Below are 16,207 nucleotides of genomic sequence, written 5' to 3'. Positions count from 1 at the left end.
CAGGGCAGTTATAAAATGGAATGGGCAATATGTGTTTGCCCCCAGGGTGTGGTGTCCAGAAGACATGATTAACTGAAAATTTGGAGGTTGGAGGAGAGTTGCCACTATTTCGCAAATAAGTGGGGGTGATGGAAACATGTACACGTGTGTGCTCAGATTAAGTTCTTTTTTAATTAAAATATCTATGGCAGACGGTAGAGAGTAGATGGGGACAGACATAAAAACTGGCTACCTATGAATATATTTTGTTTTGTAGATTTGACCTTGGAAACATGTCAGTTTTACTTAACTAAGAAAAAGTAAACCAAAATGAAAACACAGTCCTTAAAAGTTGGAAAAAAAAAAAAGTCGTATGTAGTTGTGTATCCTTTGATGAGATAGTCACACAGAGAGGAATTACTTCAAGTTACTATATTATTTTTTCGAGTTTATTTATTTTTGGAGAGAGAGGGAAGGGCAATTCCCAGCAGGCTCCATGCTGTCAGAGCAGAGCCCAATGCGGGTCTTGAACTCACGAACTGTGAGATCACGACCTGAGCCAAGATCAAGAGTTGGATACTTAACCTACTGAGCCACCCAGGTGTCCCAGGTGCCCCACTTTAGGTTACTTTAATGCACAGTCATTAGACTTGTGGGGAGAGGGTAACATCCTTCAGGTTTTACTACCTGAAGGCTCTCTCTTGTGTAGCAGAAACAGAGTGCTTCTTGGATATATGATGTTGTGGGGTGAAATGTGTACCCACCAAACTTATTTACTGAAGTCCTAGCTCCCACTCTCTTAGAATGACCTGGTTTGAAAATACAGTCATTGCAGATGTAACCAGCTAAGCTAAGATTCATTCGCTCATTAGGATGGGTCCTAATCCAAAGGACCCAGCGTCCTTACAAAAGGAAGTTTGGACACAGAGACACTCCTGTAGTGAGAACACCCTGTGAAGGTGAAGGCAGGGATCAGGGTGATGCTTCTCCAGGCCAAGAAATGCCAAAGCTTGCCAGCAGATCACTAGAAGCTAGGGGAGAGGATGGAGCAGCTTCTCCTTCGCAGCCCCAGAAGGAAGCAGCCCCCTGACATCTCCATCTCGGACTTCCAGCTTCCAGAACAGTGACGATAAACTCTGTTGGTTAAGCCGCCCTGTCTGTGTGCCTCGTTACAGCAGCCCTAGCAGAGTAACGCCTGTGGCTCCTCTGCTTACTTGTGTAGGCCACTTACTCGGCTAGTTTAAAATAAATCCTATCCCAAGAGAACGAGTAGCAGCAGCCCTGCTCCCCGAAATCCATCCACAAGGAGATGCGCACCTCCCCTCACAGATGAGTCCCTCACCGTAGGAAGGTCTATTTGCTCGCGCTTTCTGGACTCTCTTGCGCCCCACGTCTTTTCATTTCCGCCTCTGTGGCTTCTGTCTACGCTCAGCAGCTCACAGCAGCCCTGATTCATATTTTGAAGGCTATGGATGTCGGCTCTTAATTTTGCTGAACACCGAGTTCGTTGATTGGGTCATCTTTCCTGATGTTTTTTGTGATTTAATAGAGAAGAAACAGAAAGGCACTAAACCTATATTAGCATGTTCGTACCAGAAGTCCTTAAGGTTAAAATTTAATTCCACAAGCCCAAGTAGTGATTTTAGCCAAGTACATGGAAAGTAATTTTCCCATGGTGATAATTACATAGTGCTTTTCATCTTCAGGGTACATGGGCAACACTTACCAATTACTCCTTCCTATACTCTGGAGCAATTAAAAATAGAAACCGCATATTGAATTTGGCTAACGGAGATAATTGCCGATATTAGCATACAAGAAAGACCTTGAGGGCCTGGAGATGAATAATTAAATTACGGTAGAAATGTTTCAAGGAATGACTGCCTTCCGCTTTCATCAGAGTGAAGCAATTATGGCTTCCTTAGGAAGCAAATCTTATTTCCATTTTATAAATGAAGAAACATATTCAGACAAGAAGCTTCTTGCTCAGGCAAACACCAATTAGCCAATAATCTAAACTGATGTTAATGTGAGAACTGTATAAGTCCACAGTATTACAAGTTTTGAAAATCCTGAATCCATTTTCTCCTCTGTTTAAAGAAAAAAAAAATGCTGATGACAGTCCTTAGTATCCCAAAGTCTCCATTCTGAACATCAGTAGCCATTGTCCACTGTGGTGGTTAGAAGGCTTAGGTCAGTGGTTCTCAAACTTTTTTATCTCAAAACACTTTGTATTTTTTTTTAAGTTTATCCATTTATTTTGAGAGATAGAGACAGTGCAAGCACGGGAGGGGCAGACAAAGAGGTAGACAGAGGATCTAAAGCTGGCTCCACACCATCAGTGCAAAGCCAGATGTGGGGCTCAAACCCATGAACTGTGAGATCAATACCTGGGCTGAAATCAAGAGTCAGATGCTCAACCGACTGAGCCACCCAGGAACCCCAAAACCCTTTGTATTCTTAAAAATTACTGAGGGCACAAAGAGCTTTTGTTTATATGTATTATAGCTATTGACAGCTACTGTATTAGAAATTAAAGTTCAGAAAATTTCAAAATATTTATATATTCATTTTAAAATAACAATAAGTCGATTAATATGTTAACACAGACAACATTATTTTATGATAAGTATATTTTCCAAAATTTAAAAAAAGTCATGAGGAGAGTGGCATTGTTTTATATTGTGAAAGTCTCTTTAATATTTGGCTGGAATCTCACATCTGTTTCTGATTCAGTCTTTTGTGATATGTCCTTTTGGTTGAAATATATGAAGAAAATCTAGCTGCACACGGATATGTAGTTGGAAAAAGGGCTGTATTTTAATAGCCTTTTAAATAATTGTGGCTATTCTTTTATTCTACCCCCAAAATTAGAAAGTGGTTAATTCCTTAAAGGTCAGTTGCAATGTAGGGTAGGAAACCACATCAGTAAATTTTCAAACTGCTACATTAAAAATGATTAGTCTTCCTTGTATTTTGATTGGTTCTTTTACTGTGCATGACTTTGTAACATTGTGCATTGGTTATCTGGGAAATGCTGGGTCACTGAGTCATGCAGATATTCAAATATTGACAACATAAAGCAACATAAAAAAATCACATTTGTGTATTTCACCTCAAATCTCATCAGAAAACTCTTTAATTACTGTTAAGCTCACAGTGGTGGATACCAGTTTTCCAAAATTCTGATTTTAAGCCTGAAACCTCTAATTTTATCCTTGGCGACAAATACTCTAGTTAGGACAGGCTCACTTCATTCATTTCAGGAAAATGACTCTGAAATACCTACATCTGAATCTTAATATCTTCATGTCAGTCATTCTTTCAGGTAAAAATGGTCCTCCGTGGAAAAATGAGTTCTGTTCTGAAATCCAACAGCTGCAGAAGTGCTTATGTGTTCTTCCCATTTTGTTGCACAGAATTTAAAAACAAATTTTTTTTTTTTTTTACATTTATTCATTTTTGAGAGACAGAGACAGAGCACAAGTGGGGGAAGGGCAGAGAGAGAGAGGGACACACAGAATCTGAAGCAGGCTCCAGGCTCTGGGCTGTCAGCACAGAGCCCCACGCGGGGCTCGAACTCATAAACTGTGAGATCATGACCTGAGCTGAAGTCGGATGCTTAACTGACTGAGCCACCCAGGGGCCCCATTGTTACACAGAATATTTTTAAAATGTGGCCTGGAGGGTCAACGTGACCCAGTAACTTTTTGTTCATTGTGAACATTCTGAACCCAAGCCAGCAGTTTTAAACTGCCACGGTGCAGTAGTGAGGAGCACTTTGATGACCCAGCTCAGGTCAGTACTGGTGATGCTGTCTTGATTTGTGCTAAAGCTCCAGCGGGTTCCTCTACCATCGCTTGTGTACCATCAGTACAGATGTTGGCACAGCGAAAAAGGCAAATGATATTACTATGAAATTAGTTTTGAACTCAGGTCCTCTGAAAGGTTCTTGCAGGCCCCTAGGGGTCAGCGAACCACACTTTGAGAACCACTGGCTTGGAGAATTTCCCTGCGTGAACACTGAGCCCAGTCAGTATTTAAGAAATGGACATTTTGAAACAATTCCTGACATAATAATTAGGAGGACAAAGTGAGGGAGACAGAAGCAAAGGCAGATGACAGATGGACGGGTGGATGGTTGGACAGATTTCAGTCTGGTTTGGTGGTTTGACATGTTTGACATAAAACCAGTACTTCCCTATACCCAGTACCCTATCTTTCTCCCTCACTTTATGATCTTGCTTCTTGTAAATTACAGTTTATCTTTAGTGCTTCTCCTTCTCATTTTTCACTTCCGTCTATGTCCCATCACCACCGCTACATTGAACCTACTCTCATAGGTCTCAGTAAATCCCCCCAAGGTCGGGGGTTTCTAAATCCAACCTTTTTCTTACTTGATACTCTGAGGGATTTGACACTATTGACTACTCCCTCCCTTTTATGTAAATTAACTCTATCTTGGGGCGCCTGGGTGGCTCAGTCGGTTAAGCGTCTGACTTCAGCTCAGGTCACGATCTCGCGGTCCGTGAGATCGAGCCCCGCGTCGGGCTCTGGGCTGATGGCTCAGAGTCTGGAGCCTGCTTTCGATTCTGTGTCTCCCTCTCTCTCTGCCCCTCCCCCATTCATGCTCTGTCTGTCTCAAAAATAAATAAACGTTAAAAAAGTTTTTTTAATTAAAAAAAATAAATTAACTCTATCAACTTAATAATACATATAGTTATAAAAAATGAAATAGTAGACTTGTTACATCCATACACACAAATGTAATGCTGGCAAGAACGTGGTGTGACTGGTTATTAGAATATACTTCTAATGGTAAAGTGATACAAATTTTCTGAAAAATAACATATATATATATATATATATATATATACTAAATGTAAATAGATATTTTTCAAAAAGCATTAAAATGTTTATACTTTCTTATCTAAGAAACCCACTCCTGGGGCACCCGGGTGGCTCATCTGTTGCATTGGACTTCGGCTCAGGTCATGATCTCGCGGTTTGTGAGTTGGAGCCTTGCATCAGGCTCTGTGTTGACAGCTCGGAGCCTGGAGCCTGCTTCAGATTCTGTGTCTCCCTCTCTCTCTGCCCCCTTCCCTCCTCTCAAAAATAAACATTAAAAAATTAAAAAAAGAAGAGAAACCCATTCCTAAGACTCTATCCTAAGAATACAATAATTTTTTAAATGGCTTTAATGTAAAAAAAGGTGCTTGTTGAAAAGCTATTTGTAGTAGTAAAATACTAGAATGGTTAGTAAATTATGGCTTGTCTACCTGATAAAATATTATATAGCTATCATAATAGATTCCCATAAGGCTTATGTAAGCACAAAGAAAACCATTTTTGTTTTTAGTATAGTTAACACACAATGTTACTGTAGTTTCAGGTGTACAACATGGTGATTTGATAAGTTTACACATTATGCTGTATTCACCTCCTGTCACCATACAACCTTATTATGATATCACTGACTGTCTTCCTTGTGCTGTACCTCTTATTCCTGTGACTCGCTCATTCTGTAACTGGAAGCCTGTATCTCTCATTCTCCGTCACTCATTTTGCACATCCCCTCCCTCTGGCAATCATCAATTTGTTCTCTATTTATAGGTCTGATTCTGCTTTTAGTTTATTTATTAATTTATGTTTTTAGATTCCACATGAGGGAAATCATATGGTATTCGTCTTCCTCGGTCTGACTTATTTCACTTGGCATAATGCCTTCTAGGTCCATATATGTTGTCACAAATGGCACAATTTCATTTTGTGTGGCTGCATAATATTCCATTGTGTGTGTGTGTGTGTGTGTGTGTGTGTGTGAGAGAGAGAGAGAGAGAGAGTGTGTGTGTGTGTGCATGCTCGCACACGTGTATCACATCTTCCTTATCCATTCATTTATCAATGGATACTTGGGTTGTTTCCATATCTTGCCTATTGTAAATAATACTGAAGTAAGCATAGGGGTGCATATACCTTTTTGAACTAGTGTTTTTGAAAGAAAACAAGTTATAAACTTGTATATATGCTGTTACAAATGTTATTTAAAAGGTCTTTAGAGGCAATTGCAAAAATATATATACAAAACTAAAACTGACTTTGCCAAACAATACAATAAAATAGTCCTAAAGCGTTTATTATAAAGTACCTCCCAGGTCCCCTCAATCCCCTTACCCATGTCCCCTGTCCCATCCTCCCTTCCTCAGATCCTCTCTGTAGAGACAACTACTTTTGAAGCTTATGCCGTATATCCTTTCCATCCCTGTATTTACATCCTTCTGCAATGTGACCTTGCAGCTCTTAACCATCACGACATAGTTTTCCATCCCTTGAATCTGGGCTTAGCTATGTGATTTGTTTGGGCCAGTGGAACTTTAGCACATGTAAAAGAAGCCATGCAAAACTGCATGTGCCTTGGGTTTGCCCTTTCACAGTGCTCTTACAAACCCTGTAAGGACTATATGAAAGAGCCTGGGCCAGCTGCCTGGATGATGAGACACAGATGGCTAAATCATCACCATAACCCCAGCTGACCCGGAACCAACCACCAGATGGGTGAGAACATTCTGGGACATCCAGACTCAGCTAAGTTCAACAGCTGACCACAGGGTTCAGCTGAGCTGGCCCAAACCAGAAGAAATGCCCAGCTTATCTACAGAGTTATGACAAATAAAAAGATGTTTGTTTGAAACCACTAAGTTTTGTGGTGGTTTATTACATAGCAGAAGTTTACATGTACATGCTTTCGGCTTTTCTTTTTTCCTGGCACACACCTACTTCCATATTTGTAAATAATAGGTACCTATGCTGTATTTTCACAAATCAACTTTTGATACTATCTATTGGCTTCTATTTTGATAAAGATTTATTACTCTTGCCCTGTCATCTACCCTTCTCCCAAATATACATATTTCAATGCTTTGTGAAATCAATAGTCAGTGTTTACTTGGTTATGCCATGTAATCCTTATCCACATCTAAACATTGTGGTATACTCTGGCTAAATTTCTTTTTCAACTTTGTTTTTCCTGGACTTACAATAATTGCCTTGTTTATTCATGTGCTTGGTTTTCTTTGTGCTTATTGTCTGCTAGGTCTTGCCACACTTTCCCAGGGTCTTTCATAACAACTTAGGCGGTGCGTCAGTTCTGACTCTTTTCTTCCTGATTTACCTTCTGGAGACCTTTCTCTTCCATCTGCGCTGGCTGCTTCCCAGGCCTCCTAAGCAACTGTCATCCTGAGACTTCTCTTTGCTCTCAGCCTTTGAAATTCCTTTTGCTTTTCTCCTAGATTTGATTCCCTATTTCCTGGTTCTCATGTCTTCCTCTTTTTTGGTTTTCTCCTCTGTTTTGGTGGAGAACATCTTCAGGTAGCTTCCTCGGGATGAAAACTCAGCAGAACTGCAGAATGCAGACATGATGATAGCCCCCCATGTATTCTCTGGACTCGCAGTGCTCCGGTCAGGATGGGTTGACCTCTGCACCTGACACAGTTTTCACACTGAGCCCTTTATCACCTTCGGGAGTCTTCATCCACATCTCACCTGTGTCGGATCTCTTGTTTTCTGTATCTCACACCTTACTCTTTCATGGCTTCATTTCATTTTGATGTGCCACATCCTCTGGTGGCTTTCTGAAGTGGGAAGTAAAAATTTTGAGACTTGTCTAAAAATACAGTTATTCTACCCCCATACTTGACTGCTAGTTTGATCGTGCGTACAAATAAATTGGAAATCATTTTTTGCTCAGACTTCTGAAGGAAAACCAATATTGTGTTCTAGGTTCTAGCATTTTGTTGAGAATTTCAAGGCTATTTCATTCAGATTCTTTCCATGTGGTTTGTTTTTCTTCCCTCTCTCTGGAAGCTTCTAGAAACTTTTGTTTCCAGTGTCTTGACATTTCACTCTGATGTGCCTTTACCTGGATCTGTTTTACTCTAAAAGGATGGTCATTCAGTGAACCCTTTCAGTCTTGGAAACCCATTCCTGTAGTTTTGAGAAATGTTTTTATAGTAATGATTTCCTCACTTCTATTTCCTCTTTCTTCTGGGAATTTCTATGATTTCCATTTGGATATCTTTGACTAATCCTCTCATTTTCTTTTCTTTTTTTTCTTATTGTATATATCTTTGTCTTTTGCCCTGCTTTCTGAGAGATTTTCTCAACCTTCTTTTCCTACCTATTGAGTTTGTCATTTCTGTTCTCATGTTTTTAATTTCTAAGAACTTTTTTGTGCAGTGAATGTCCATGTTATGGCATCTTATTCTTGTTGTATGGATACTGTAGCTTCTCTTTTTTCTCTCAGGACATTTTCTCTCCTGTCATGGTTGCCATTTCCTCCTCCTCCCTATTTCTGATGGTTTGACCTCTGTCTTGCCTGCTAGAGGATTTCCTTAGAGCCTGGTATGCTTCTGTTCTGTGTTCTACAAAAAGAGTGGGAAATTACAAGGTTGATTTTAAAATCTGAACACATTGGTGGGATTTGTTAGCTTTGAGCTTCACTATTTGTTGATGTAGGTGGGCCATTAACTGGGAACCTACCTTTCCTCTTGGGCTAGTCATGGGGTGGATTTGGGTTTCTTGGGGTTATAAACTTCTGCAGGAGAGAACTTTTTAAGCAAAACAATTCAAAATCACAACGTCAAAATTAAGTATGAAAGTTAATACTTATTTAGAATTAGATAAAATCACAATGATGTACAAATGTTTAAAAGCAGGTAACTACATTGAGAAAAATTAAAAAACCCATAACTTTTAGATGAGTTACTTGACACACAGCTATATACTTTTTTCTTCTAAACTCTTCTATTGCCGCTGCATTTGACAATGATTTTGTAATATCCAAAAATAAAGGAGAAATCATTTGGCCTTTCATATAGCATCATTGATCAAAATTGTTTTTTTGGTTTTTTTTTTTTTGGTTTTTTTTTTTACGTTTATTTATTTATTTATTTATTATTTTTTTTTTTTTTTTTTAATTTCTTTTTGGGACAGAGAGAGAGACAGAGCATGAATGGGGGAGGGGCAGAGAGAGAGGGAGACACAGAACCGGAAACAGGCTCCAGGCTCCGAGCCGTCAGCCCAGAGCCTGACACGGGGCTCGAACTCACGGACCGCGAGATCGTGACCTGGCTGAAGTCGGCCACTTAACCGACTGCGCCACCCAGGCGCCCCTACGTTTATTTATTTTTGAGACAGAGAGAGACAGAGCATGAACGGGGGAGGGTCAGAGAGAGGGAGACACAGAATCTGAAACAGGCTCCGGGCTCTGAGCTGTCAGCACAGAGCCCGACGCGGGGCTTGAACTCACAGACTGTGAGATCATGACCTGAGCTGAAGTCGGATGCTCAACCGACTGAGCCACCCAGGCGCCCCAAAATGGTTGTTTTTTTATTGATGCTTTAGGAAGGGTTTTTTTTTTTTTTTAATCAACTGCATAACTCTATTGGTAACTGTCATGGAAGTTTGTAGGATTGTTGTCAAATTTGGGAAAACTGTCAAGTGAGTATATTAGTGGTTGCCTAGAGATGGGGGGATGGGGATTAGAGAATGATAGATAAAGGGAAAGGGTTTTTTTTGGGGGGGGGGAGATAAATATTCTAAAACAGATTTGGTGATGTTTGTACAACTCTGTGCATATACTAAGAAACCACTGGACTGTATACTTTAAATGGGTGAATTGTTTGGTATGTGATTGTATCTCAGTTAAACTCAATTTAAAAAAAAACAAAAAAAAACCTCCGTCCATACAGTTTCTATCAAAGCTGGAAGATTTGGAAATATTCTGCACAGACCAGTTTCTGGCTCTGAGCATTTCAAACCTTGCTTCTCCTCCATGACCCAGGTACTTCCAGAGCCAGTTGTTAAAGGACATGCTTATACGTAGTGAGATCCCTGCTTTGCCTTTCATGGCACAGCACCATGTAAGTCAGCACAGTGGGAATGAAAGCAATCCTGGAAGCCCTTCCTGTGCAGGGAAATGCAACTAAGGCACATGAATTTCCACTACACCCAAAATAATGAAACTTCAATTCAACTTCTCCTTACTTGAATGCCCTATATCCCCACAGCCACTAAAACACCACCTGATACAAGAGGAAATGTTGTAAAGGAAATGGGGAGGTGGAAACAGCCAATTGTCTTAACCAGTGGGGGGGGGGGGGGTCAAAATCTTTTTTTTTTTTTTTCAAATTAAATAAAAACATATGATCTTTTTTTAACACACAGAAAGAGGCTTTTCCAGGCCCAAACAAGAGAAGGGTCCTGAAGCTGAAGCTTGTTAGATCAAAGTCTTAAATAATTTGAGAATTAGTAGGCTTAAAGCATTTTGAAAGTCTTAATTTAGAATCAGAATTATAGATCTGGAACTAGACATCATTTACTTTAACTGCTAGTTTTGCACATGAAGAAAATAAACCCAGCTGAACTACTGAGGTTTTGCCCCGGAAAGTGGCAAAATGTAAAACCCTTGAAAGTAATAATAAGGAAATTTAAGCAATTAAGAGAGTTCTTCAGAATACTCAGATAGGGGCTGAGCCAGGACCACAACGTTCCCTACTTATCAAGCTCAGAGTCTGGACAAGGAAAACCTTACTCCCATTATAAAAACGATCATAGGCAACTAACATGCTGACCACAATCAAGCTTATCTATTTATCAATTATGTACCAGAAAGGAATAAAGTTAGATTTCTTTTAAAATATTCTAGAACTTGTTCTTTTCACTAATTTAGACCTTGGCTAATAATTTAGTGTGTTTTAAGGTTGCCTGATAATTTATTATAAAATGAAATTTTGGGGGGGCACCTGGGTGGCTCAGTTGGTTAAGTGTCCGACCCTTGATCTTGGCTCAGGTCATGATCTCATGGTTTGTGAATTTGAGTCCTGCATGGGGCTCTGCGCTGACAGCACGGCCTGCTTGGAATTCTCTCTCCCTCTCTCTCGGCCTCTACCCCGTACATTCTCTCTCTCCCTCTCTCTCTCTCAAAATAAACTTAAAAAAATATTTAAAAAATAATAATGAAATGAACTTTTTTAACAACTAAACACACACATACTCATTCACTGGAAATAGATAAAAGGAGTATCATAAACCCATAATTTCTACCAGTTTAACAACCACTGGTTTTCATTTTGATATATTTACTTCTGGTTTTGTGGGGAACAAGCTTAGGAATTCCCTGAGCCTGCATTGATAGTTTAACAAGGCTTAAAGAATTAGAAAGCCATAGGATGTACACACCCAAGTTTGGGTAAGCAAGATTAGGTAAATAAGAATAGGTAAAGTGGGGCAAAGGTCCCAGTATAGGACAAAGGTATAGGAATAGGGAATCTCAGGATGAAAACATCCAAGTTGAGGTAAACGAGATTAAGTATTCAGGGCAGAAGCCCCCCCCCCCCCCCCCCAACTTCCTACTATAGCAGAAAGCTGCTTTCATAGGAAGGAAGGGCCAAACTAGGTAAACAGGTAAACAGGGCTATAGACCGCTACAGGGTGAAGTTGCCCAGAGTGCAGCTAATTAGCAAAAGAAAGGTACCTTGTTGATCCTGAGGTAGCATGCTCGGTCTTTCTTGTTCCCTAGGCTAGTTTAGGTAAACAGAGGTGGGGCTTCAGGTCTGCTGTAAACAGCCTTCCAAGGCCAGGATTTTGTTTTGTATTAACCCAAACCCCTAACACCACATATCTTCAAAACCCCCTTTCCCTTATGCCCATGAGTTAATAATGTTCATGATTTCACTGTCTCTTTGTGCATGCCCATCACCACATTTGTAAGCCTTCTGATCCTAATAAAAACGGAGCAAGGACCCTTACTCAGGCTCTTGTCTTCTCCAGTACATTAGCCTCTCTTGCATTTAATCCTGCATCCCGATTTCTTGCTGGACAAGAAAGAACTCCAGACCCAGAGTCTAAGACACGGCCTATGTTTAGTATTACTGTAAACATAGTCTAAAGAATTTTGTATTCTCTTTTCACTTAACATTATTTCATAAATATTTTATCTTGTTTTACAATTTTAATGACATTAGAGTATCTCATCATAAGGTATACCATAATTTACTAAATTATTACTGGTCATTTAGGTTGTTTCTAATTTTTTTCTATTATAAATAATGCTGAGATAAAGGATATCTTTGTGCAGATCACTTTCTCAGTTTCTAGACTTTAAGAACAGATTTTTAGAAATGGCATTACTAGGTTAGAGAATGTGAATTTATTGTGGCTTTAATACATACTATCAAAGAGTTGTCCAAAATGGTTGTGCCAATTTACAATCCCACCAGTTATATACAAAAGTATTAATTTCATGATATCCTTTCCAAGTTATATTCATTTAATAAAGGGAGGGGAATAATCATTTATATTTAATTTCGATTCTTCAATTTATCATTTTCATGTGTGCTTCTTATTCTTAGGAAGCTTTGTCACTGGTTGTGAATTGTTTGTTCATATCCTTCATCCATTTATCTGTTTCTGATGTGATGTTTTACTTATAAATTTCTATATGTTTAGATAGCAAAGATATTCAATTTGCTATAGATTACTTTCACTGCTGCCCTTTGCATAGTCATTTCCTTTGGTACTATTCTTTATTCTGAAGCTCGGTTTTGGGGTAGGAAAGAAATCAGTTGATTTATAATACAGTTTAAATATTCTATTGACTTCTACTAATACACTACTACTCTATGAAGCAGAATACAAAATTCCAGATTTCTTTTCCCTGTTAGGCTTTTTTTCAGGAATATAAGAAATTCATTGAGGCATGCCTGGCTTGCTCAGTCAGTAGAGCATGCAACTCTTGATTTCATGGTTGTAAATTCAAGCCCCACATTGGGTGTAGAGATTACTTAAAAATAAAATCTTAAAAAAAAAAATCATTGAGTACTATATTAACTTATAGGAAAATAACAACTCTATGAAACCACAGACTTTGGGCAGGCTGCTAAATTGTTTCTATAAAGGTACTTGTGTTGTTTTGGAGTTACCATCCTGTGTGATTAAAAGGCAAACGTTTCAACACAACCATGAAATGTGCCAAGTCAGACTTTTTAAAAATTGACAGGACACCAAGAATTCAAAGGAAGGAACCACTTGAGAAGATGGCTAAGGGTGTCTTTTGAACAAGTGAAATGAAGTTCTTTTTGAAATATTTCAATAGAACATTAAAGGAAAGCAACTGGGTTCTATTTTGTCAAGGAGCATTTTTCAATCAAAACAATTTTTGCTTCATGAAGAGGTATGGGGGAAAGATTAACTTGAATATTCCATCCATATTTTCCAGGTGCCTCACAACTGATGAAACAATCTAATGAGGAGTAATGGGGATTTAAATTGATTTTTAACTAATCCTCTTATTTCTTGGAAGTAATGAATAGATTTTTTATAGGTGAATTCATCTATAAATGCTTTATTATTATTATTTTTAATTTTTTAACGTTTTATTTATTTTTGAGAAACAGAGAGAGACAGACTGTGGGCAGGAGAGGGGCAGAGAGAGAGAGAGACACACACACAGAATCCGAAGCAGGCTTCAGGCTCTGAGCTGTCAGCACAGAGCCTGATGCAGGGCTTGAACCCACGAACTGTGAGATCATGACCTGAGCCGAAGTCAGAGGCTCAACCGACTGAGCCACCCAGGCACCCCTGCTATAAATGCTTTTATTGGCAGTTAGCTTTTCCTTGGTGGAAGCCTTTAAAAATTGTCTTCCCCAAGAGTGCTATGATGAAAGTTGATAGGGAAGAATAATATAGAAGAGGACTTTTTAACCATAAATTATGGCATGAAAGGTCAAATTAAAATAACATGTTATCAGTTGGGGTGGGAATTTCACAGCTGAGGAATTGGAATCTGCTCTTATATTTTGATTGATCTTCCATGTCATCACTGCTCATACTTTACCTCTTTGTCTCTGTGCCAAGTTCTGGATCGGTTCATCAGTGCAATCTTCTAATTCACTAATTTTCTCTCAAAATGACTCAATCAAGAGTTTATCCAATCTATTGAGATTTTCATTGTCTGTTTCATACTTTTCCATTTCAATGGGGTTCCTCTTCCTCTTAAGGCTGACCCTTCCATTTGGGCTCAGCAACCAGTCCCTTCTCTCATCCCCCTCCTTTAGTAGTTTATTGAGATATAATTCACATTCACACACATTTCACCTAATGTGTACAGTTTAATGGGTTTTTGTATATTCATAGTTGTGCCACCATCACTACAACCTGTTGTAGAACATTTTCATCATTAAAAAAAGAACGTTTTCATCACTGAAACTACATTAAAAAGAAAAGAGAAGAAACTCCTCCCCCACTGACTCCAGCCACTGGCAACCACTAATGTACTTTCTGTGTCTATATTTTGACTATTCTGGACATTTCATAAAAATGGTCTATACAACAAAACATTGTGGTCTGTGATTGCCTTCTTTCACTTAGCATGTTTTTGAGGTGGATTATGTATTCATTTTTATTGCTAAGTTATATCCCATTAGTATGGATACGTTACATTTTACTTTTCCATTCATTGGCTAATGGACATTTGGATTGTTTCCATTTTTCTTTCCATATAAGTAATGCCACTATGAACATTTGTTACAAGGTTTTGTGTGAACTTGATTCTCTTTATATACGTAGGAGTGGAATTGCTGGATCTTACGGCAACTCCGTGTTTAACTTCTCGAGAAACTGTCAAACTTTTTCACAACATGTGCACCATTTTACATTCTCACCAGCAATTTATGAAGGTTCCAATTTCTCCACATACTGGCTTTGTAACCTTGGATGTGAAATTTAACTTTTCTGTGGAGTTAAATAATATAAAATCACCTTCCCTGTAGTTATTGTTGAAAGGATGAATGATTCAAAATAGTGATTGAACCCCTGCACAGAACACAGTAAGGGCTATGTAATTTCGAAGGGGAGAGGGGAGTGTTGGTATGGACTAAAGTGGAGATATGTCAATTCATTATGAGTCAAATTGCTTCCACCCCACTCCATCCTTCAGTGTAGCCTGACCTAACTATGGCCTCCCATATTGCAAGTATTATCCAAACCAGGATAATTGTCCATGGACAATTTCTTCCATGTTGCAGAAGTAAACAAAGTCTCCGCTCTTCTAGAATTTACATTTTAGTGGGGAGAGATAATCAAGAAATCAATGTATAACTTCAAGCGGTGTTCACTGAATAACCTTTACTCTGAATTCACTGTGGTCTCCAGCTAAGAATACACTTGGCAGGGCTGGGGGAGGCCTTTCTCTTCCCTAAAAGGGAGTGTACTTTCCCAAAAGTTGAACCATGTATTTTTTTTTTTTTTAAGTAAAAGCCTTAAGTCTCACACAAATACAAAATAAACAAGTGGCAAAGATTTTATTTATTCAGTGAGGAAACCAGTTAACATGATAGTACCAGTTTAAAGGAGAATTTAAAGTACTCACTTATATTGTTGAATTGTGAATGGGAGATGAATTTACAAATAGATGCAAAATGGCTTTCTCCCAGGAGCATTAGGATTCATTGTCAAGTTCAATGGACAGGAGTATTTCCTTTTGCTATTAGCTATCTACAACAGAGAGTTGTACAGAGTTCCTCAAAGAAAGATGGAAAGCCCACATAGAGTCAGGGTACCCAGAAAGGTGTGTCAGACTATGGCTGGTTTTTCACTTTAGGAACCCAGTAATCTCTTGGTCCATTTCAACGTGTTTCACAATTTTTCCCAATAAAAATCACTTATCTGTAAAGACCCAGCAACTAAACAGTTCTTCTACTTTATCTTGTTTTTATTTTTCTCAATCCTCTTGCTTCTTAGTTGCTTAAGAGTTAGGTGGTCTTTTCTTTGCTCCCAAAAAGAAGTCTTCAAAGTGAGGGAGCGTGGAAACCTACAACTGTACTCTTCCAAGAAGTCCCCAATTCCCACCTCTGCATCGAGGAAGGCTCCAGAACGGGGATTAGCCCCACCCCTTTCCCAGTGGCACCGCCCCCGGCCAGCCAAATAATCAAGCTGCGCGCAAAGGTCACGTGAGCAGCCTCGGTCTCGTGACGCCTCCGAAGCCGTTCGTGGCGGAGACACAGGAAAGTCCTTCGTGCCCGCTTTCTCCCACCAACCCATCTTGTCTCTGCTTCTCCCCATGAAATGCTTCTTTTATTGTCGCTCTCGTCTCGGGTATGGTAAACCACCAACCACTCCCAAGCTATTCTAGGCCTACGAGCCAGTCCCGGCCCTCTAGTAAGAGGCGGGG

The sequence above is a fragment of the Neofelis nebulosa genome, chromosome 9, assembly GCF_028018385.1.
Source record: "Neofelis nebulosa isolate mNeoNeb1 chromosome 9, mNeoNeb1.pri, whole genome shotgun sequence".
In the NCBI taxonomy this organism is placed as follows: Eukaryota; Metazoa; Chordata; class Mammalia; order Carnivora; family Felidae; genus Neofelis; species Neofelis nebulosa.
Note: the sequence above shows the minus strand (reverse complement) of the source record.